The sequence below is a fragment of the Triticum dicoccoides genome, chromosome 1B (genome assembly GCF_002162155.2).
Source record: "Triticum dicoccoides isolate Atlit2015 ecotype Zavitan chromosome 1B, WEW_v2.0, whole genome shotgun sequence".
NCBI classification, from domain to species: Eukaryota; Viridiplantae; Streptophyta; class Magnoliopsida; order Poales; family Poaceae; genus Triticum; species Triticum dicoccoides.
In genome coordinates, this window is record NC_041381.1 from 609,122,293 (window position 1) to 609,146,255 (window position 23,963).

At 48.3% G+C, this 23,963-nt stretch overlaps 1 pseudogene; it reads right to left on the minus strand.

Annotated features, from left to right (window-relative positions):
• Nucleotides 1–3,702: 3,702 nt before the first annotated feature.
• On the minus strand, nucleotides 3,703–16,635 carry LOC119350696 (annotated as a pseudogene).
• Nucleotides 16,636–23,963: the final 7,328 nt, after the last annotated feature.

The following is a 23,963-nucleotide window of genomic DNA, read 5'->3' on the forward strand; positions in this document are numbered from 1 at the left end:
TGAGGCTATATTTTTATTCACCACATGATATGTGTTTTGCTTGGAGCGTCTTGTATGATTTGAGTCTTTGCTTTTTAGTTTACCACAATCATCCTTGTTGTATACACATTTTTGGAGAGACACACATGAGTCGTGATTTATTAGAATACTCTATGTGCTTCACTTATATCTTTTGAGCTAGGCAATATTGCTCTAGTGCTTCACTTATATCTTTTTAGAGCATGGTGGTGGCTTTATTTTATAGAAATTGTTGACCTCTCATGCTTCACTTATATTATTTTGAGAGTCTTTTAGAACAGGATGATAATTTGCTTGGGTTATAAAATTAGTCCTAATATGATGTGCATCTAAGATGGATATAATAAAAACTTTCATATAAAGTGCATTGAATACTATGAAAAGTTTGATTCTTTATGGTTGTTTTGAGATATGAAGATGGTGGTATTAGAGTCATGCTAGTAGAGTAGTTGTGAATTTCAGAGATACTTGTGTTAAAGTTTGTGATTCCCGTAGCATGCACGTATGGTGAACTGTTATGTGATGAAGTTGGAGGATGATTTATCTATTGATTGTCTTCCTTATGAGTGGCGGTCAGGGACAAGTGATGGTCTTTTCCTACCGATCTATCGCCCTAGGAGCATGCGCATTGTATTCGTTTCGATAACTAATAGATTTTTGCAATAAGTATGTGAGTTCTTTATGACTAATGTTGAGTCGATGGATTATACGCACTCTCACCCTTCCAGCATTGCTAGCCTCTCTTTGTCGCGCAATTTTCGCCGATACCGTACACCCACCATATACCTTCCTCAAAACAGCCACCATACCTGTCTATTATGGCATTTTCATAGACATTCCGAGATATATTTCCATGCAACTCTCCATTGTTCTGTTTATTATTACACGCTCCATCATTGTCATATTGCTTTGCATGATCATGTAGTTGACATCATATTTGTGGCAAAGCCACCTTTCATAATTCTTCCATACATGTCACTCTTGATTCATTGCACATCCTGGTACACTGCCGGAGCCATTCACATAGAGTCATATTTTGTTCTAAGTATTGATTTGTAATTCTTGAGTTGTAAGTAAATAAAAGTGTGATGATCTTCATTATTAGAGCACTGTCTTATGTGAGGAAAGGGTGATGGACACTATGATTCCCTCACAAGTCGGGATGAGACTCCAGACTAAAAAAAAAGAACAAAAGGCCATAAAAAGAGAGAAGGCCCAAACAAAAAATGAGAGAAAAAGAGAGAAGGGGCAATGTTACTATGCTTTTTTCCACATGTGTGCTGCAAAGTAGCACCATGATCTTCATGATAGAGAGTCTCCTATTTTGTCACTTTCATTTACTAGTGGGAATTTTCATTATAGAACTTGGTCTGTATATTCCAATGATGGGCTTCATCAAAATGCCCTAGGTCTTCGTGAGCAAGCGAGTTGGATGCACACCCACTTAGTTTCTTTTTGAGATTTCATACACTTATAGCTCTAGTGCATCCGTTGCATGGAAATCCCTAGTCACTCACATTGATATCTATTGATGGGCATCTCCACAGCCCATTGATACGCCTAGTTGATGTGAGACTATCTTCTCCCTTTTTGTCTTCTCCACAACCACCATATTCTATTCCACCCACAGTGCTATTTCCATGGCTCACGCTCATGTATTGCGTGAAGATTGAAAAAGTTTGAGAACATTAAAAATATGAAACAATTGCTTAGTTTGTCATCGGGGCTGTGCATGATTTTAATATTTGTATGATAAAGATAGAGCATAGCCAGACTATATGATTTTGTACGGATAGCTTTCTTTGGCCATGTTATTTTGAGAAGACATGATTGCTTTGTTAGTATGATTGAAGTATTATTATTTTCATTTCAACATTAAACTTTTGTTTTGAATCTTTTGGATCTGAACATTGATGCCACAATAATGAAATTACATTGGTAAATATGCTAGGTAGCATTCCACATCAGAAATTCTGTTTTTATCATTTACCTACTTGAGGACAACCATGAATTAAGCTTGGGGATGCTTGATACGTCTCTAACGAATCTATAATTTTTTATTGTTCCATGCTATTATATTATCTGTTTTGGATGTTTAATAGGCATTTATATGCTATTTTTCATTATTTTCGAGACTAACCTATTAACCGACACTACTAGGAAAAAGGCTACTAGCAGTGTGGGTAAAATGGCTACTAGCAGCGCGGATACCCGCGCTACTAGTATCGCGCTACAACTAATAGTTAGTAGTAGCGTGGCTTAAACCCGTGCTACTACTAACTTTGTTAGTAGTAGCGTGTGCCACCCACGCTACTGCTATTACGTACACGCGCTACTACTAATGGAATAGTAGTAGCGTGGGTAAACAACCAACGCTACTACTATCCTATATACTAGTAGCGCTCAGTTTCCTCCCCACGCTACTACTAACTTATTAGGAATTAAAAAAAACAAGCCAGTACACATCATTACAAATACAAGATTTATAATAAACCAGCATTAGAACACATCCAGTAAGAGCATACATAATTGACATGGGCTCCTATTTCATGGTTAACTGGACACCAAAGCCAATAAATGAGCCAAAACCCCATCATTATGCATTGGTACTCACGATTGACCACTTCAAAGAACATGCAAGTATGTATGGCATTAACAACTGCAAACATAGTTGTTGTATCTACTATCACACAGTTCCTCATTCTACCTATTCTCACTCAAATAATAAGTAAAATGAAAAGGAAAAATAGAGATAATCTACCGCAATTGCACTCCGGTGTCATGGATTCAGTCTGCCGCTTCAATATCTCATTATCTTGCGGCAATGGAAATTTGCCCCAAAATTAACTTTTGCAACTCTTCAAATCTCTTCGTTGAAGCAGACAGTGAGGTCTTAACCTACAAACAGAGATTGTCCCATAAGCATTGCAGACTTCAATCATGGGAGAATATAAGATTGTACAAGGCATATACAGAATATGGAACCAACCTTTAAAAGTTCATCTTGTAGCTCCCTATTTTTGGCCAATTTAGTGTCATATTGTGCGCATCTATGATATCCTCGAGGTAAGATCTCTGCACAAACATTCCCACTCTGTTGCTATCTTCTACCTATGAATGAAAACAGACCTTACTTGTCATAGAAGCAAATGTGGAAGTTGATTACAACATGTATGCTAAGTCGCTAACCCATAGAGACAACTAGACCAAATGTGAAAGCTTCCCATGTTGTCGAGGAAGTATATGAGCACTCCTCGAAACATCAATTAGCATACATATACATCTCAAATCATATGTAGTATGTGTCTAGTCATCCTACGATTGCCTGAGCTCAGAACTGCATTTCTTATAAAAGCTTTAGACATGTTCAGGAAACACATGTAGGAGATGACAAGTGTACAGACCACCCATTTTTATAGGTTCAAAGCCAAATAACAAAAATTAACTAGAAAGAGTTAGATGACAATGATGCTTAAAGCTGCAGTAAGAAACATGTATTAGACCCCACAAGGCTGCAACCCCTGTCATTGCACTGTCCACACCATACAAAAACTAAAGTCTGCAGGTTAAACTCAGATCAGGGAGAATGAAGTAATGAATTGGCAGAGATCCATCTCTTAGCATTAACTGATCATCAAGCATATTTGAGAAATCCTTGAGAACATGGCGACGGTCTTTCTCTCCCTATTGGAGCTGCTGCCCATATTGTTTTACTTTCTTCTTCATCAGCTTGTAGTTTATATAGTAACTGTAAACATTGAATCACCAATGCAACGTTAAAAAATTGGTAGCCAAGGCCAAGTGTTCAATTTTTTTACACCAATTAGATGGGCACTCAATTGCAATGTTCAATTATTGAAATGTTTCTTTATCTTCTTGTTCAGTAAACATGGTAAGAAATCGAGATAAGTTTCATCAGAAGCAGTTGACAGAATATTTGGAGAACTCAATGATACAGGTCAGTACAAGGTGAAAAAAACGTGAATCATACCCTCTCCACTCTGGAACTTGGCCGACCGTCAACTTTTTCCAAAACCTAACCATCTTGACTTGAATATGTTAATCTTCCAAGAAATATCAAGACATGTCAGTACCACAACCAGAGTTCTGCTTCCAGATGTAATTTATTGTTTGTATCCTTCTTTCCAAAATTAGAATCATACATCTTAGAAGTATCTTTCACGTGATCCTCATTAGCAGAGTTGGAGGTTTGATTGTCATGGTAAGCATCAGTTGCATCTGGGTCATATTGACCTAGAACATACTCTTGGGTAACCTTCAACAAAAGATATACACTCAATAAGGCAACTCAAAAGTGCTAGCAACTATGGCGTGCAAAGCATGCAGATATGTAACTGAAGCCACAGTAAAGATGTACCAACTACGAAGTGCATACATGACACTGGGAAAGCATGAAGATATGTAATTGGAGTTGTATTACACTATTTGAGCAAAAAAATTGTTCGCTTCTTTCACAATGTAAATTAGTTCAGTTCTGGTCTCTCCTCTTAAAGCTAGCAATATGTGTACCGAAACAATTCAGAATTAGTTTTTGTGGAGGGTAGAAAGATCAACATAAGTGAGGGAGTCCTGGATTAGGGGGTATCCGGACAGGTGGACTATATACTTTGGCCGGACTATTGGACTATGAAGATACAAGACTCAAGACTTCGTCCCGTGTCCGGATGGGACTGTCCTTGGCGTGGAAGGCAAGCTTGGCAATTCGGATATTATATTTCCTTCCTTGTAACCGACTCCATGTAAACCCTAGCCCTCTTTGGTGTCTATATAAATCGAAGAGTTCGGTCCGTATGAGGATGATCATAACATTCATAATCATCATAGGCTAACTTCTAGGGTTTAGCTTCTACGATCTCGTGGTAGATCAACTCTTGTAACATCCATATCATCAATATCAATCAAGTAGGAAGTACGGTTTTACCTCCATCGAGAGGGCCCAAACCTGGGTAAACATTGTGTCCCTTGCCTCCTGTTACCATTGGCCTTAGACGCACAGATCGGGACCCCCTACCCGAGATCCGCCGGTTTTGACACCGACAATGGTGCTTTCATTGAGAGTTCCTCTGTGTCATCGCTGCAAGGCTCGATGGCTCCTTCAATCATCAACAACGCGGTCCAGGGTGAGACTTTCTCCCTCAGACAGATCTTCATGTTCGGCGGCTTTGCACTGCGGGCCAATTTGCTTGGCCATCTGGAGCAGATCGACAGCTACGCCCCTGGCCATCAGGTCAGGTTCAGAAACCTAAACTACACGACCGATATCCGCGGAGACTTGATCTTCAACGGATTAGGGCCTACGCCAGGAGCGCTGTACAGTCACAATGTGCATGGCTTAGACCGGCTGTCGGACAGTGCTCGGGATATCACCCCTGTAGGAGTCCCAGACCTAAATCCAGGGCAGATTGCGCCTCCCGGGGACGGGTGGATGGACCCTGCTCTGGAGGCCGCACACCCAACGGCGGTAGAGCCGAACACGGACTTCACCCCCAAGGAAGCCTATGACACCGGACCCCCGGACTCGTATCCCACTGCAGGTTCTAGTCCGCGTGCCTCCGAGCCCGCCGAACCTGGCTGGGCTCCGGTAATGGAGTTCACGGCTGCGGATATCTTCCAGCACTCACCCTTTGGCGATGTGCTATACTCGTTAAAGTGTCTCTCATTGTCAGGAGACTCTTGGCCGAACTATGCCCAGCTCGAGAGGGAAGCCGGCGACGACGGAATTCGTTGCCCATCCACCACCCACTTCACAGCCACGATCGATGATTTGACCGACGTGCTTGACTTCGATTCTGAAGACATCGACGGTTTGGACGATGATGTAGGAGAAGAACAGGAACCACCACCCACGGGGCGGTGGATAGCCACCTCTTCCTATGACATATATATGGTGGACACTCCGAAAGAAACCAATGGCGATGAGGCAATGGAGGATAACCCCTCAAAGAAGAAAGCAAAGCATGGGCGTCGCCAGCGCCGCTCCAACCCCGCCACAGCAACACCGGCACTGGAGACGAAAACAATCCGGACGGTGTAGAAGATGAATACAACCCCGATCATCCTGCCTTCGAGCAGGCCGAGCAGGACGACGGGCAGGTCAGCCCAGACGAACAGGCGACGGACGGGTATCCGGAGGAGGAAAACTACATGCCCCCTTCTGAAGACGAGATTAGCCTCGGCGGCGACGAGTTCGGCGTGCCTGAGGACCCCGTGGAGCAGGAGCGCTTCAAACCCCGGCTTATGGCCACTGCGAGGAGCCTTAAGAAGAAACAGCACCAGCTCCAAGCTGATCAAGACCTACTCACAGACAGATGGACAGAAGTCCAGGCAGTTGAGGAATATGGACTCGAGCGCCACATGGCTGACCGGCCACCTCGTGGCCGGGATAAAACGACATATGAGCCAGAATATCAGCCCGCACCCCCACGCCAGTTTACTACGGCCCGGGGAAATACGCAGGACATGCGAGACAGATTGGAAAACAACGCAGGACAACCAAGATCAATCTACGGATCACGGGGGCGCGCCACAGCACATGATGATGACCGTCATATCGGATACACTAACAGTAAATCCGGCCGAGCCGAACACAAACGACCAGACTTAGTCGGACTGCGTCGCGACATAGCCCGGCACAGAGGCGCCGCACACCCCCTCTGCTTCACTGATGAAGTAATGTATCATGAATTCCCAGAAGGGTTTAAACCCGTGAACATTGAATCATACGATGGCACAATAGACCCCGCAGTATGGATCGAAGATTTCGTTCTCCACATTCACATGGCCCACGGAGACGATCTACACGCCATCAAGTATCTCCCCCTTAAGCTCAAAGGACCAGCCAGGCACTGGCTAAATAGCTTGCCGGTAAATTCCATTGGTAGTTGGGAAAACCTGGAGGATGCTTTCCTCGACAACTTTCAGGGCAAATACGTTCGACCGTCGGATGCTGATGACTTGAGCCACATTACACAACAGCCCGGAGAGTCAGCCAGAAAATTCTGGACTCGGTTCCTAACTAAAAAGAACCAAATCGTCAACTGTCCGGATGCCGAAGCCCTGGCAGCCTTTAAGCATAATATCCGCGACGAGTGGCTTGCCCGGCACCTCGGCCAGGAAAAACCAAAATCCATGGCAGCCCTCACGACACTCATGACACGCTTTTGCGCAAGCGAGGATAGCTGGTTGGCTCGCAGCAGCACCACGCCAATAAACTCAGGCACTTCGGACGTCCGCGACAATAATGGCAAGCCACGGCGTAATAGACATAAGCATCGGAACAATGGCGATCACACTGAAAACACGGCGGTCAATGCTGGATTCAGTGGCTCAAAATCCGGTCGGCGGAAAAAGCCGTTCAAAAGAAGTAATCAGGGACCGTCCAGTCTGGACCGCATACTTGACCGCTCATGCCAAATTCACGGCACCCCGGATAAGCCAGCAAATCACACTAATAGAGACTTCTGGGTTTTCAAGAGGCCAACAAGATAAATGCCGATCACAAGGACAAGGGGCTGCACAGCGACGATGACGATGAGCCCGGGCGTCCGAACACGGGGGGCAGAAGAAATCCCCCCCCCAGGTGAAAATGGTCAACATGATCTACGCTACCCACATCCCCAAAAGGGAACGGAAGCGAGCACTACGGGACGTCTATGCGATGGAGCCAGTCGCCCCAAAATTCAACCCATGGTCAGCCTATCCGATTACCTTTGATCGTAGGGATCACCCTACCAGCATCCGTCACGGCGGGTCGGCCGCATTGGTTCTAGACCCAATCATTGACGGATTTCACCTCACACGAGTCCTTATGGACGGAGGCAGCAGCCTGAACTTGCTTTATCAGGACACAGTGTGCAAAATGGGCATCAACCCTTCAAGGATCAAGCCCACCAAAACTACCTTTAAAGGTGTAATTCCAGGAGTAGAGGCCCGCTGCACGAGCTCCATAACACTGGAGGTGGTCTTTGGATCTCCGGATAACTTCCGAAGCAAGGAGTTAATCTTCGACATCATCCCTTTCCGCAGTGGTTATCATGCACTGCTCGGATGAGCCGCATTCACTCGATTCAGTGCAGTGCCACACTATGCATACCTTAAGCTCAAGATGCCAGGACCTCGCGGGGTCATAACAGTCAACGGAAACATGGATCGCTCTCTCTGTATAGAAGAACATACTGCAGCCCTCGCGGCAGAAGTAGAAAGTAGCTTCCCCCGGCTGACCACCAAGCCGGCGACAACAACTCCGAACACCGTCAAGCGAGTCCGAAGTACCCCGCAACAGGATCGCCAGGCACGCCAAGAGTGCGACTAGCAGTCCGCCTCCGCTCCAGTCCCATTAAGGCAACATTCATGCCGCGCGTACACAATTACGCACTCAAAATACCATGGGCATAGGCGGAGGCGCAATAGTAGCATAGTCAACAGTACGGGTCAGCCGCAACATACTTTAATAACCCCCTTTATCTTTCAGGAACCCGCTTTCGGGCAGCCTCTCCAGGAGAGCCGGATTATCGGACTTTCACAGGAGAGAAATCCAAGGAGGCAAAAGGCGTCACACAGAAAGGGAATACCGAGGTGGAATCCATTCACGATCGTTAATACCTGTTTTATATACCTATATGCGGCCTGCCCTTGGATAGGACATGTCAAATAGTCCTATTTATCTCTGCTTCATGCATTCGTTGTAAACATATGCTTAGATGCATTATACATCAATGTGAGATTATATACAGTGTCAGCTTACTATTCCTATTTGCACATTTTTTTCTGTAAATGTTTATTTACTATTGCATCCGTACACTTTGGTACGTTCAGATTGCCAGGGGCTTCTTATGGCGCCCCATAATATGGCTAGACAAGTCCAAACACTTTCAACAGTGCGGCACCCCGAACTTATAGCACTATATGCATCAGCTCCGAATCATGTCTTGGGTCAATAGTTGGGTTAGCCCGGCTCCCTTGTTTTGGTACCTTACGTTCTGTTATATTGGCTAAGGTAGCGCAGTGAGAACTACTGTGATTATGTCCCGGTTCTTCCGGACGAGAACCTCAGTAGAGAAAGCCGAGAACTGACCGGCATGATGTGGCGAGAGCTGGTCGCTGTTCGAGAGGTCTTAAAATCCTTAATGATTTTTTCCACTTTAGGCGAGGAACCGGCCTCGTCTGATTTAGGCATATATAGCGCCCCAACTCGCCCTTCCGAATTCTAGGGGCTTCGCCGAAATTTAAAATTGTAGACTTCTATGGCTACGTGAAAGTTATAAAGCCACATAGTCTGATTGCCTTGTTCGCTGCGCCAGACACCTCCTTTAGGGACCAAATATTTGGATAAAGAGTGTCTGGGTTTTCCACGAACACCCCAGTACTAGTTACGTGGGGGAGGAAGCCGACGACTGGCCTAGTTTCATAATTTTATAAACAGCCACACAGAAGGTAATATTTTAAATCAAAAAGTGCTACATAGCGCAAGTAACTTCGTCTTTATATTACAAACATGACAGAAGTGAATTCACTCTAAAATTGCATCCTTGGTACATTCATCAGCCACGAGACGAGCGCCTTCCATAACGCCATCATAATATTTTTCCGGATACCGATGTGCCTTGCCCTCAGGCGGTCCATCCTTCACCAGCTTCTCCGTGTCCAGCTTGCCCCAATGAACCTTCGCGCGAGCAAAGGCTCGCCGAGCACCCTCAATGCAAATGGACCGCTTGATTACTTCCAGCCGCGGACGGGCATTCACCATCCGCTTTATCAGGCCGAAGTAGCTGGCGGGCAAGGGCTCACCAGGCCACAGCCGGACTATGAAATCTTTCATAGCCACTTCAGCCGCCCTGTGGAGTTCAACCAACTGCTTCAATTGGTCACTCAGAGGCATCGACTGTTCGGCTCCAGCATATTGGGACCAGAACAACTTCTCCATGGAGCTCCCCTCCTTGGCGCGGTAGAACTCCGCAGCATCAGATACACTGCATGGCAGATCTGGGAAAGCCCCTGGAGAGCTCCGCATTGGGTAAGTAAAAGAAATGCCTCCTCCACATGCTTGATTTGCATTAAGAATGTCTTACCCGCCGCTATCTTCTTGGCCGCCTGGATTTCCTGCTGGGCCTTTTCGGCTTCGGTCTTGGCGTCTTTCATGCTCACAAGGGCCTTCGCAAGCTCAGACTCCTTCGTCTTATAGTCACGCTCCAAGGACTCGAACTTCTTGCTGAGCTCCTGGAGCTCTTGCTGTACCTCGCTCACCCTAGCAGACTACTTTTCACGCTCAATACGCTCCATGGCCGCCTTGTCTTCGGCCTCGTATAGCGCCTTCTTCAGGGACGCCACTTCGGTCGTGGCCCCTATTACCAAATCATAACACTTTCTTAGGGTCACCAATTTTTTTTCTCTCCTTTGTGATATGTGAATGGGGTATTACTCACCTTTGTTTTCTTCGAGCTGCCTCTTCATAAGGCCGAGCTCCCCCTGGGCCTGCTCCAAGTCCCTCTTGAGTCCGGAGACTTCCGTTGTGCGGGAAGCAGCGGCATCCAGCACCGCCTGTTTATTCACATGAACACCTACTGTTAAACTCCTGCGGATTATAATTGACCCTCTGTTTGGATTTTCGTTCCGAACACCAAACAGAGTATCAGGGGCTACTACCTATCGGGTGATAACTTCACACACTTTTTACTTACCTCAAAGCCTGTTAGGAGGCTGGTGCAGGCTTCGGTTAATCCGCTCTTGGCGGACAGAACCTTCTGAATCACCGCACTCATAAGAGTGCGGTGCTCTTCGTCCATGTAAGTGTCGCGAAGCGCTTCTAGCAGACTATCCGACGCCTTTGGCGTAGCAGAAGTCATCGGCACGGACGGCCCGCCCTCCTTAGCGAGGGGCTTCCTGCCTGAATCCGGAGCCTTTGGAGGCTCCGGTACTGTGTCCGGCTGGGAGCCTGACTTGCCGCGGCTCTTGTCGGCACGGTCTGCGGGGATCTTGCGCCCCGTGAGCCCGGCATCCGGGGTTTCGCCTTGAAGCATCTCCGGAATCGCCTCCCCTGGCTCAGGGAGCCTTTGGGACAACACCTCCGTGTCATCCGCAGGCCGAGGGGAAGTGGCCGTTGGGAGCGAATTCATCGCCGAATCGCTCAAAGACCCATCCGAAGAAGATACCTCAGGATGGGCCCTGGCCGGACTGCATATGCATGGTCGGCGTTATAACATACTATAAAGCAAAGTCACACTAAAATAGAACGGCGGTACGGATACTTACGATCTTACTGGGGTCTTCCCCCTAGGCAGCCACTCCTCGCTGTAGGCGGCCGTAGTGGAGTAATCCGGAAGGGACGCCTTTCCCTTCTTGGGAGTCCTAGCCTCCCCGTCCGAGGCGGCCTTCCTTTTCTTCTCCTCCCCAGTGCGTGGAGGTGGCATTTCTTCGTGATCCTCCCCGCCTCCGCGGGAAGAATCTGCCTCATCGTCCTCGGATGACGAGCCTATGACGGCCTTGCGCTGGGGACCCTTCCTAGTCCCCTGGGCCGCCCTCTTAGACCCTTCGGCCTCCCCGGATGGGGCATCCCTCTCTTTCTCCTTCTCCTCCTCCCCTTCATGGAAGGAATGTGCCTCGTCGTCTTCGGACAAGGCGTCCTGTACAGCCTTGCGCCGGAGACCCTTCCTGGTCCCTGGGGCCTTGTTCTCGGCCTTCTTTTCTGGCGCCTTGTATGGCTCCAGGACTAGCATCTCCGTCAGGAGAGCGGTTGCCGGACCTTCTGGCAGCGGAGCCGGACAGTCGATCTGCTTCGCTATCTTCACGTACTCCTGATTAAGTACACACAATAACTTAGCATCTTCCCATGAGTATGTTGGGAAAGCTACCCCTGGTGATGGTTAGAAAACTCACCGGACGGGGGGACCACTCGGCATGGAGTCCGCGGTCCTTGGACGTGGAAGGAGGTGTTTCGGTACCCTTAAGCAGCACCTTCCATGTGTCCTTAAGCGTCATGCCGTAGAGCTCTTGGAGTTTCCGGTGTTCGGCCGGGACGAACTCCCACAGATTAAAAGCCCGTCTTTGGCATGGAAGAATTCGGAGGACGAGCATGACCTGGACTACGTTGACAAGCTTGATGTTCTTGTCAATCATACTTTTGATACAATTTTGAAGCCCGGTCAGCTCCGCAGGCTCCCCCTAGGTCAGGCCCTTCTTCTCCCAGGAGGTGAGCCGCATGGGAATTCCGGATCGGAATTCGGGGGCCGCCGCCCAGTTGGCGCCGCGCGGCTCAGTGATGTAGAACCACCCCGATTGCCACCCTTTCACGGTCTCCGCGAAGGAGCCGTCAAGCCAGGTGACGTTAGGCATCTTGCCCACCATGGCGCCTCCGCACTCCGCTTGCTGGCCGCTCACGATCTTCGGCTTCACGTAGAAGGTTCATAGCCACAAGCCGAAGTGAGGCTTGATGCAAAGGAAGTCCTCGCACACGACGATAAATGCTGAGATGTTGAGGACGAAATTTGGGGCTAGATCATGGAAATCTAGCCCGTAGTAGAACATGAGCCCGCGGTCGAAGGGATGAAGTGGAAATCCCAGTCCACGGACGAAGTGGGCAAGAAACACGACCCTCTTCGGGCTCCGGAGTTGGAATTATCGGCCCTGCGTCCGGTAGCCGGTGCGCGATGTCTGCGGCCAAGTATCTGGCCACCCGAAGCTTCGCAATATGCTCCTCCTTCACGATGGAGGCCACCAACTTGCCTCCTGCTTCGGACATGTTTGGCTGTGTGGAGAAGGCGTGGACCAGGCGCTGGAGCTCGAGGAAGCAAGAATGGATTAGCGAAAGAGGGAGAAGGCATGGGTAAAATGGGGTGCCCTTATCCCTTTATATAGGTGACGAAAGCGGTGCGCCTCCTTACTTGCCTGTTGAGGGTCGCTTATTTCCCAAGCGCCACGATAGATGGCGCGGTTGGGTTACCCATACCCGTATTAATGGCAATCCCGTGATAAGGGGACATTTTCTCTGCTTTGACAAGACGTGCCAAGGAAACCGCCTCGCAATATGGGTTGTGGCTGGTTGTGGGAAAACGGTTCGAATAATAAACTGACCGTAGTGTCGTGTCACGTTGTCTAAAGTTGTCAGCAGATTACATTAGAGAAATATTATTCTCTCTACGGTGGTATGCGAAGATCATCTTGTAGATCCGGACACGGTCTAAGTGTTTGATAATTATTTTGGAATATTCGGAGATGGAACCTGCCTTTCAATGCCGAAGACAAACTGCGTGCCGGACTCATCGTCATTGAAGCCTGGTTCAGGGGCTACTGAGGGAGTCCTAGATTAGGGGGTATCCGGACAGTCGGACTATATACTTTGGCCGGACTGTTGGACTATGAAGATACAAGACTCAAGACTTTGTCCCGTGTCCGGATGGGACTCTCCTTGGCATGGAAGGCAAGCTTGGCGATTCGGATATTATATTTCCTTCCTTGTAACCGACTCCATGTAAACCCTAGCCCTCTCCGGTGTCTATATAAACCGGAGAGTTTGGTCCGTATGAGGACGATCACAACATTCATAATCATCATAGGCTAGCTTCTAGGGTTTAGCCTCTACGATCTCATGGTAGATCAACTCTTGTAACACCCATATCATCAATATCAATCAAGCAGGAAGTAGGGTTTTACCTCCATCGAGAGGGCCCGAACCTGGGTAAACATCGTGTCCCTTGCCTCCTGTTACCATTGGCCTTAGACGCATAGATCGGGACCCCCTACCCGAGATCCGCCGGTTTTGACACCGACAATAAGCACAATCTATTTACTGTGACCCTCGCAAAGAAAACGGCTTACCTTCTCATTCTCTACATGAACCTGTTGGATTTTCCCATAATAGAAGAATTCATAAGACCACCAACCTTCATGTTGTGTCAACAACAATAGTAACAATCAGATCATTTTTCAGGCATTCGATTAGCCTGGCACACATGTACAAGACCAAACATATACTCTAGATGCTCATCATGCACAAAGAAAGAGTTGTATGCTCACCCTGTAAAAGCACTGGTCTTTGAGAACCTCCAGCAGTTCATCTGGTTCCTTTGGCTTAACTTTCCGTTCGCTTTCTATAATAAAATTGGTTGCATTCCTTGGGACAATTGACTCATGGTCTTGGTTTCTTCTACTGGTAGGTAGCAGGTGTACTGTCTCCCCTCGTGGTCAGTCAGTGGTTCAGACTCCTGGCCATTCTCCTGCAGAAGAATGATAACCCACAAGTATAGGGGATCAATCGTAGCCTCTTTCGATAAGTAAGAGTGTCGAACCCAACGAGGAGCTAAAGGTAGAACAAATATTCCCTCAAGTTCTATCGACCACCGATACAACTCTACGCACGCTTAACGTTCGCTTTACCTAAAACAAGTATTAAACTAGAAGGACTTTGTAGGTGTTGTTGGATAGGTTTGCAAGAATATAAAGAGCACATAAATAAAAACTAGGGGCTGTTTAGATAAAGACGCAACAAAGTTAGTATAGCGAGTGTGGAAAAGTGGTGGTAGGAGTTGTGAAATTGTCCCTAAGCAATTGGCTACTTTACTAGACCGATAGCAAGTTTTATGTGGGAGAGGCCACTGCTAGCATGCCATTCCTGACTTGGAATTCTATGCAGTTATGATTGGAACTATTAGCAAGCATCCGCAAATACTAACATTCATTAAGGTAAAACCCAACCATAGCATTAAGATATATTGGTCCCCCTTCAAACCCGTATGCAAAAATTTCTATGCTAGGTTGAAGCTTCTGTCACTCTTGCCCTCCAGTACATAGTCCTATCAACATACAACTAACCCTATGGTGTGATCCACGCGCGCGCTCATATGATGGGCACCAAAGGACATCAACATAACCACAAGAAAATTAAACCAATCATAGCTATTCACCAATTACCGATAGGACAACGAAAATCTACTAAGACATCATAGGATGGCAACACATCATTGGATAATAATATAAAGCAGAAAGCACCATGTTCAAGTAGAGGGTATAGTGGGTTGTGGGAGAGTGGACCTTCAAATATAGATGGGGGAAGGTGACGGAGGTGTTGGTGTAGATCGCGGTGATGATGATGTCCCCGGCGGCGTTCTGGCGCCACCGGGAGAGAGGGGGAGAGAGCCCCCCCCCCTCTTCTTCTTCTTCTTTCTTGACCTTCTCCCTAGATGCGAGAAGGGTTTCCCCTCTGGTCCATGGTCTCCATGGCGTTTGACGGGCGAGAGCCCCTCCGAGATTGGATCTGTCTCTCTGTCTCTCTCTGTTTCTGCGCTCCCAGATTCTGCCCTTTCACCATTTCTTATATTCCCGGAGATCCGTAACTCTGATTGGATTGAAACCTTCAACACGATTTGATACCGGATATTAGCTTTCTTGCGGCGAAAGAAGAGCAGCAACCACCTTACGGGGTGTCCACGAGGGTCAGGGGCGCGCCCACCCCCCTTGGGCACGCCCCCTGCCTCGTGGCCCCCTCGAGCATCGTCTCGCGTTGATTCTTCTTCCCAAAAATCATAAATATTCCAAAAATATTCTCCATCCATTTTTATCCCTTTTGGACTCCATTTGATATGGGTTTTCTGCGAAACATAAAACATGCAACAAACAGGAACTAGCACTGGGCACTGGATCAATATCTTAGTCCCAAAAATAGTATAAAAGTTGCCAAAAGTATATGAAAGTTGAATAATATTGGCATAGAACAATAAAAAATTATAGATACGACGAAGACGTATCAAAGAACATCAAGTATCTTTCGTTAGGAGTTACAATTAGTTAGAGGAAGTAGGTTTGTCAAACAACAACCTCTGCAGCAAGGACTTCAGGTAAGAGAAAGACTGAGATTCAGGATTTCTAATGACAATGGCATTTGGACACACATGACAGAAACATGGTGAATTAGCATCACTTCTACAGTAGCATATTCCCCTGTTTGAGAAATAAAGAATAGATAGTTCCTCTTGCTCTTCCCCACTCTTTTGAGATCTTAGCTAGTTACATACATTTAACATGTCATGGGCTGGTTATTATTTCTTGGTAGTACTATCTTATGGTGGATTAAATTCTTCTTTGCTGAACCCGGCAATTCTGAACTAAAAAAATACACATGTATTCCTGCAGCTGGAGAATGGAATGAGGGCTCATCAGGAGTTAACTACTCACCGGGTGGTAGGGCGAATCGATGGGGTGGAACTGCATGCGGTACCTCGGCTCACATGAGTTCTTCCCGAAAGACACACCTGAAAATCACCAACAATTCAGTGCAGTCTTCCATCTAATTTCAGTAACCAACAAACTAACACGAGCTAGAGATAGCAACGAGTTACAATTTTGCATCACATCGGGTGAACATGGCGACACAGTGGAGTACTCAGTTTTGTACTGCGGGGAGCTGGATCCAGCCAGGAAGTGCGCAAGGGAGATGCGGAAAAGAAGAGGGGGGTTCCGATTCCAAGGGTGGCCGTGAGGGGCTGAGATCGGGATGAGGCCCTCGCACGATTGATGATTACCTGAGGTGGTGAAGATCTGGTATGTGCCCGCCGCGCCGGCGACCAGGAGCAGGAGGAGGAGGGGGAGCAGCTGGGTGGCGAACCCCATCGGCGACGGTGTCATGCAGGCTCCAGCAGAGATCAGTCTGGAGTCGGTCAGAGTGGAAGATTGGAGACGACGCGACCCAAGAGTCGCTTCCGCCATCTTCGAAGACGGCCCTCTTTCCGCTTCCCGCAGATGGGAGTCGGTCAGAGTGGAGAAGGAGTGGGTTGGTTGGGATAATCGTGAAGAGTGGAGGAGAAACACGGAGACAAAGGCGGAAGAGGAGTGAGAGGCGGAGGTGGCAGCGGCAAGGAGATCACTTTGTAGTAGCGTGGGGTATATAACCCGCGCTACTACTATCAACTTAGTAGTAGTGTGGGTTTATAACCCGCGCTACTACTACAGCTGGTCTCGAGGGGCACGGTGGAAATCACTTAGTAGTAGCGAGGGTTATAAACCCGCGTTACTACTATCAACTTAGTAGTAGCGGGGTTTATAAACCCGCGCTACTAGTAAGTAGCAGTAGTGAGGCGTATAAACGCACGCTACTAGTAAGCGTCTGCCTATAAGATTTTCCCTAGTAGTGCGAGGGCCCAGTGTCAGTTTCTGTTTTTTTGCCTATTTTAGAGTTTCACAGAAAAGGAATACCAAATGGAGTCCAAACGGAATGAAACTGTCACGATGATCTTTCCTCGACCGAAAGGAAACCAGAAGACTTGGAGATGAAGTCGGAGACGCAACGAGGCGGCCACGAGGCAAGAGGGCGTGCCCCCTACCTCGTGGGCCCTTCATAGCTCCCCTGACCTAGTTCCTTCGCCTATATGCTCTTATACCCTGAAAACGCCCAGGAGAGCTATCAAAACCACTTTTCCATCGTCGCAACCTTCTGTACCCATGAGATCCCATCTAGGGGCCTTTTCCGACGTCCTGCCAGAGGGGGAGTAGATCACGGAGGGCTTCTACAACAACACCATTACCTCTCCGATGAAGCATGAGTAGTTTACCACAGATCTACGGGTCCATAGCAAGTAGCTAGATGACTTCTTCTCTCTCTTTGATTCTCAATACCATGTTCTCCTCGATGTTCTTGGAGATCTATTCGATGTAATACTCTTTTGCTGTGTGTTTGCCGAGATTTGATGAATTGTGGATTTATGGTCAGATTATCTATGAATATTATTTGGTTCTTCTCTGAATTCTTATATCCATGATTTGATATCATTGCAAGTCTCTTCGACTTTTTGTTTTAGTATGGCCTACTAGATTGATCTTTCTTGCTACGGGATAAGTGCTTCGCTTTGGGTTAAATCTTGCGGTGTCCTTTCCCAGAGAGAGTAGGGGCAGCAAAGCATGTATTGTATTGTTGCCATCGAGGATAAAAATATGGGGTTTTCACCATATTGCTTGAGTTAATTCCTCTACATTATGTCATCTTACTTAATGCATTATTATGTTCTTTATGAACTTAATACTCTAGATGCATGCTGGATAGCGGTTGATGTGTGGAGTAATAGTAGTAGATGCAGAATCATTTCGGTCTACTTGAGACGGACTTGATGCCTATGTTCATGATCATTGCCTTAGATATCGTGATAACTATGCGCTCTTCTATCAATTGCTCGGCAGCAATTTGTTCACCCACCGTATTATTTTCTATCTTAAGAGAAGCCACTAGTGAAACCTATGGCCCCCGGATCTCTTTTCCATATTATTAAATCTCGTTTACATCTTGCTAGTTTCCGATCTACTATTTTGCATTCTTTTACTTTCCGATCTACAAACCAAAATACCAAAAATATTGAATTTACCGTTTATCTATCTCTATCAGATCTCACTTTTGCAAGTGACCGTGAAGGGATTGACAACCCCTTTATCGCGTTGGGTGCAAGTTGTTGATTGTCCGTGTAGGTATTCGGTGACTTGTGTGTTGTCTACTACTGGATTGATACCTTGGTTCTCCAAACTGAGGGAAATACTTATGCTACTTTGCTGCATCACCATTTCCTCTTCAAGGGAAAACCAACGCAAGCTCAAGAGGTAGCAACCTGCAAGAAAGTTAAAATATGTTGTCTGTTAAAAATCATGTCATTCCTGCAATTCCATATAGCCCACATGAGCGCACATATTCTAATCCAAATATGAGCCGCAATAATCTTATCAACCCCAGCTAACCACGTTCCAAACAACGATTCAATGTCAACTGGAGGAGTAATGTTAAAGGCTATATGGATTGTTCTCCAAAGCAGCTTGGTGAGTGGGCACTCTATGAATAAGTGTTGTATTGTTTCATCATGATCACAAAAACAACAACGCGAACTACCTACCCACCGCCTCTTAAGTAAGTTATCTTTCGTGCCATGGACTTTGGCTTCTCTTGGCCGAGGTGTCGGGTGAGCCATTCGTCACAGATGTTATGCTTGAAAGATGCTAAGGCTTCGGCATCCGGGCAGTCGACAATTTGGTTCTTTTTAGTTAATAACCGAGTCCAAAATTTCCTGGCTGACTCTCCGGGCTGTTGGGTTATGTGACTTAAGTCATCAGCATCCGGTGGTCACACGTAAGTGCCCTGGAAGTTGTCAAGGAATGTGTCTTCCAGGTCCTCCCAACTGCCAATGGAGCTTGCTGGCAGGCTATTCAGCCAATGCTGAGCCGGTCCTTTGAGCTTAAGTGGTAGGTATTTGATGGCATGTAATTCATCGCCGCGGTCCATGTGAATGTGTAGGAGAATATCTTCAATCCATACCGCGGGGTCTGTTGTGCCATCATATGATTCAATGTTCACGGGTTTAAATCCTTCTGGGAATTCATGATCCATTACTTCATCAGTGAAGCATAGGGGGTGTGCAGCGCCTCTATGCCGGGCTACATCCCGATGCAGTTCGAATGAATCTGGTCTATTGTATTCGGCCTGACGGACTTTTGTTTAGTGTATCCGACGTGACAGTGATTGTCACGCGTTATGGCGCGCCCCCGTGATCCGTACATCGATCTTGACTGTCCTGCTTTGTTTTCCAATACGTCTCGCAGGTCCTTCGTGTAGCCCCAGTCCTTAGTATTAATGTTTGATTGGCGACGGGGTGCGGTCTGGACTTCGGGCTGGTATGCTGCTTTGTCTCGGCCACGAGGTGGCCGGTCAGCCACATCGTGCACTCGTAGTGTGGGGTTTAACGCCTCCTCCTCGAGTTGAGGTAGCAACCTGCGCTTTGGGTAACTTTTGGTAGGACGCTCGAGTCCGTATTCCTCGACAGCCAGGACCTCGGTCCATCTATCAGTTAGCAGATCTTGATCAGCTTGAAGCTGTTGCTGCTTTTTCTTCAGGCTTTTTGTAGTGGCTATAAGCCGGCGCTTGAAGCGCTCCTGCTCGACGGGATCCTCAGGCACGATGAATGCTTCGTCGCAAAGGCTCACTTCGTCTTCGGAGAGAGGCATGTAATTATCATCCTCTGATTCTCCATCTGTTGCCTGTTCCTTGGGGCTAGCTTGCCCATATTCTTGCTCGGCCTGCTCGAAGCCTGGCTCGGCAGGATTGTTTTCGTCTTCGGCGCTATCCGGATTTTTATCATCTCTTGTGCCGGTATCACTATTTTTGCTATGGCAGGGCTTGGAGCGGCGCCTATGACGCCGGTGCCTAGATTGCTTCTCCAGGGGATTATCTTCTGTTGCCTCATCGCCATTGCCTTCTTTGGGGGTGTCCACCACACACACACACACACACACACACACACACACACACACACACACACACACACACACATATATATATATATATATCATATGATGAGGTGGCTGTCCAGCGCCCTATAGGCGGTGGTTCCTGTTCTTCTCCTGCATCGTCGTACATACCGTCGATGTCTTCGGAATTGAAGTCAAGCACGTCGGTTAAGTCATCCACAGTGGCTATTAAGTGGGTGATGGGTGGGGAACGAATTTCTTCGTCGTCCGCTTCCCACTCGAGCCGGACATAGTTCGGCCAAGAGTCTCCTGACAAGGAGATAGACCTTAATGAATTTAGCACATCACCCAAGGGCGAGTGCTGAAAGATATCCGCGGAGGTGAACTCCATGACCGGTACCCAATCAGATTCGATAGGCACGGACGTACGCGGTTCGGATCCTATAGCCGGAGACGAGTCCGAGGGTCCGATGATACCTGCCTCATAGGAGGTGGGATCAGTGTTCGGCTCCAACGCCGATGAGTGTGCGGCCTCCGTGGCAGGGTCCATCCACCCATCCTCGGATGGCACAATCTGCTCCGGATTGATTCCCGGGGCAGCCGCAGGCGCGATCCCCCGAATACTGTCCGATGGCAGATCTAAGTCATGCTCGTCGTGAATGTTCGGCGCACCTGACATGGGCTCGAATCCGTCGAAGATCAAGTCTCCGCGGATGTCGACAGTGTAGTTCAAGCTTCCAAACCTGACCTAATGGCCAGGGGTGTAGCTATCGATCTGCTCCAAACGGCCAAGCGAGTTGGCCCGCAGTACGAAGCCGCCGAATATGAAGATCTATCCGGGAAGGAAAACCTCCCCCTGGACTATGACGTTGAAGATGATTGAAGGAGACATCAAGCCTTATCATGATGGCACAGTGGAACTCTAAGGCTAATGGTAACAGGAGGCGGGGGACATGATGTTTACCCAAGTTCGGGCCCTCTCGATGGAGGTAATACCCTACTTCCTACTTGATTGATCTTGATGATATGAGTATTACAAGAGTTGATCTACCACGAGATCGTAGAGGCTAAACCCTAGAAGCTAGCCTATGATTATGATTGTTGTTGTCCTACGGACTAAACCCTCCGGTTTATATAGACATAGGAGGGGGCTAGGGTTACACTGAGTTGGTTATAGAGAAGGGAATCTACATATCCGAATTGCCAAGCTTGCCTTCCACGCAAAGGAGAGTCCCATCCGGCCACGGGACGAAGACTTCAATCTTGTATCTTCATAGTCCAACAGTCCGACCAAAGTATATAGTCCGGCTCTCCGAGGACCCCTTAATCCCGGACTCCCTCACTCGAGCCGTTAGGTCCATTCCCCACCCCTTGCGTTTATTTCTTCTTCTTCTTCACCGCGAGCACATCCTGGCCGCTCCTATCGCCGACGACTACCCCCCGCACCTGGACCTCCTCTCCCCGTAGTCCCATGCTGCTAGATGTGTCTCTCTGTCCCCGTCGCCGTTGGTCGATGCCTCGTTGCCATTGCAGCATCCGTACTCGCCCCCGGTCCAGCAGGAAGCCGTCGCCCCTCATAGCAGAAAACGGCGCCATCTTGTAGCACATCGGCACCCTCTGTCATTGCAGAACCTAAGCAGCCGCCATCATCGTGCACTGTCATTTTGCCGACGCAGCTCTCGCATCGCCACTCACCGCCATTGGCGAGTAAGGTTGAAGCTTTTCTCGCAGATTGAAGCTTTCCATCGTGCCAATTGAAACATTTTTCACCTAGGGTGGAAGCTTTTTTCACAAGGGTTGCAGTTTTTTCACTTTGATTTGGCTGGTTGAAGCTTCCCCTATTGATGGTTGAAGCCTTTTCTATATACACTTGAAGCTTTTTTGTAAATGGTTGCAACACTCGTATCGTGGTTGAAGCTTTTTTGTCAAAATGGTTTGCAATTCTTTTCCGCTTGCACGGTGTCGTGGTTGAAGCTTTCTCTATCTACGATTGAAGCTTTTGTGTCAAATGATTGCAGCTTTTCCTTGTTGGACAGTCCAATTGAAGCCTTTTCTATCTATGGTTGAAGCTTTTTTCAACAACTATTGAAGTTGGTTTATGTGACGGTTGTAACACCTGCGTAGGCGTGGGTCCGTCCATGACAGAAGGCAGCCATGGCATCTCCCGTGGCTCGGCCCAATGCCGGCGATGTTACCCTCCCCCTTTGTACCTCGTCGCTTGTCGCATCGCTGATGGTCGGAGGCATTCTGGTGCCAGGCTCTCGTCACGTGTGGCCATGGAGAAGGTCGCATGTCATGGCGTCGGGCGCGTCCATGGCAAGGGGCCGCACGGCGGTGCACGAGCTCACTGTGTAGTCGCCGGGCATCACAAAATGGCATGAGGCCACAACATTGCCGACGTGGGGGGATGCGAGCGGGCGACGGTAGTGCCGGCTCGGGCGGACACGAGCGGACGACGGCAGGGCCGGCTCGGGGGGACGCGAGCAGGCGACGACAGCCCTACGCGAGGGGGGCGTGTGATCCACAACCGCATGCGACACGTCCGGCCCAAGTTTCAGACGGTGCACCGTGGGGAAACGTTTCCCTTCCTTGAAGGCATTGCTCAGAGTTATCTTTGCGGTTGAAAACCCATGATCTGATCATCACTAGCGGCCCAAGCAGTGCGTGGCATTGCTGTTGAAGAACCTCCACTACTAGGATCAACACATACGCCGAGTGCCACAAACACTCATCAAAGGGCCAAATCCCGCCGGCAAAGGCTTTGCCGAGAGCTACACTCGGCAAAGGCGACCCGGCATACCGCTCTCAGGCAAACAGGAGTTGGCCGAGAGCCAAATGTCGGGCACTCGGCAACCAAATGGAGCAACTCGGCAAAATAAAGTGCCTCACGGACGTCCGACGGAAACGGCAGCCTGACAGGTGGGCCCAACCGTAAAGGCCAAGGCGGGCTTTGCCGAGAGCGGATCTCGGCAAAGTTGTCCAGTAAAAAGTCAACACGTGGTGCTATCCTGACAGGCGGGCCCAGCTGTGTAGGCGGAGTCTGACTTTGTTGTGAGCAACTGTCGGCAAAGGTGCCTCGTTTGCCAAGCGTGTCACTCGGTAAAGCGAGCCATCCGCTCCAGTTCAATATGTTTTACTCAGAGTTGCACTCAGTAAAAGTATGCCCAGCAGCAATTTTTTCTTCGTTTCTGCTTTTATTCCTGCAGCAAAACATCACAAACAACCAGTATACGAATCGATGATGAACGAACGGATTTTACATGATAGAACTAGTCTATTTACAGTATATATCCATCATCACTCACTGATTCACGAAAAAACAAACTCTATTTCAACTTCTAAAAAAACTACTTATTTGACAGGGTTCATAGTAGTAGCAAACTAATCTAACAAATAAAACGGAGGACGCTTGCAGCGCACGCGCCGCCGGGAGGTGGTTGGCTCCGCGCTGCCGGGGAGGTCGAGATCCGCGCCCCCAGCGCACAAGGGCCCGGGGAGGTGGAGGGCTCCGTTACCCTTCCATGGCCACAGCTTGTCCACGATGTAGACAAGGCCGTCGAGCGTGGGCGCAGAGGAGGGGAGGTCTCACAGCAGAATGGAGGAAGAGGGTCCCGCGGCCGCCCGGCCCTGCTCGCCGTGCCGGCGCCCGCCGCTGGCCTTGCCTGCGTCACCGCCCAGCCGCGCTCCGTCGCACCCGCCGCTGGCCTCGCCCGCGTCGCCGC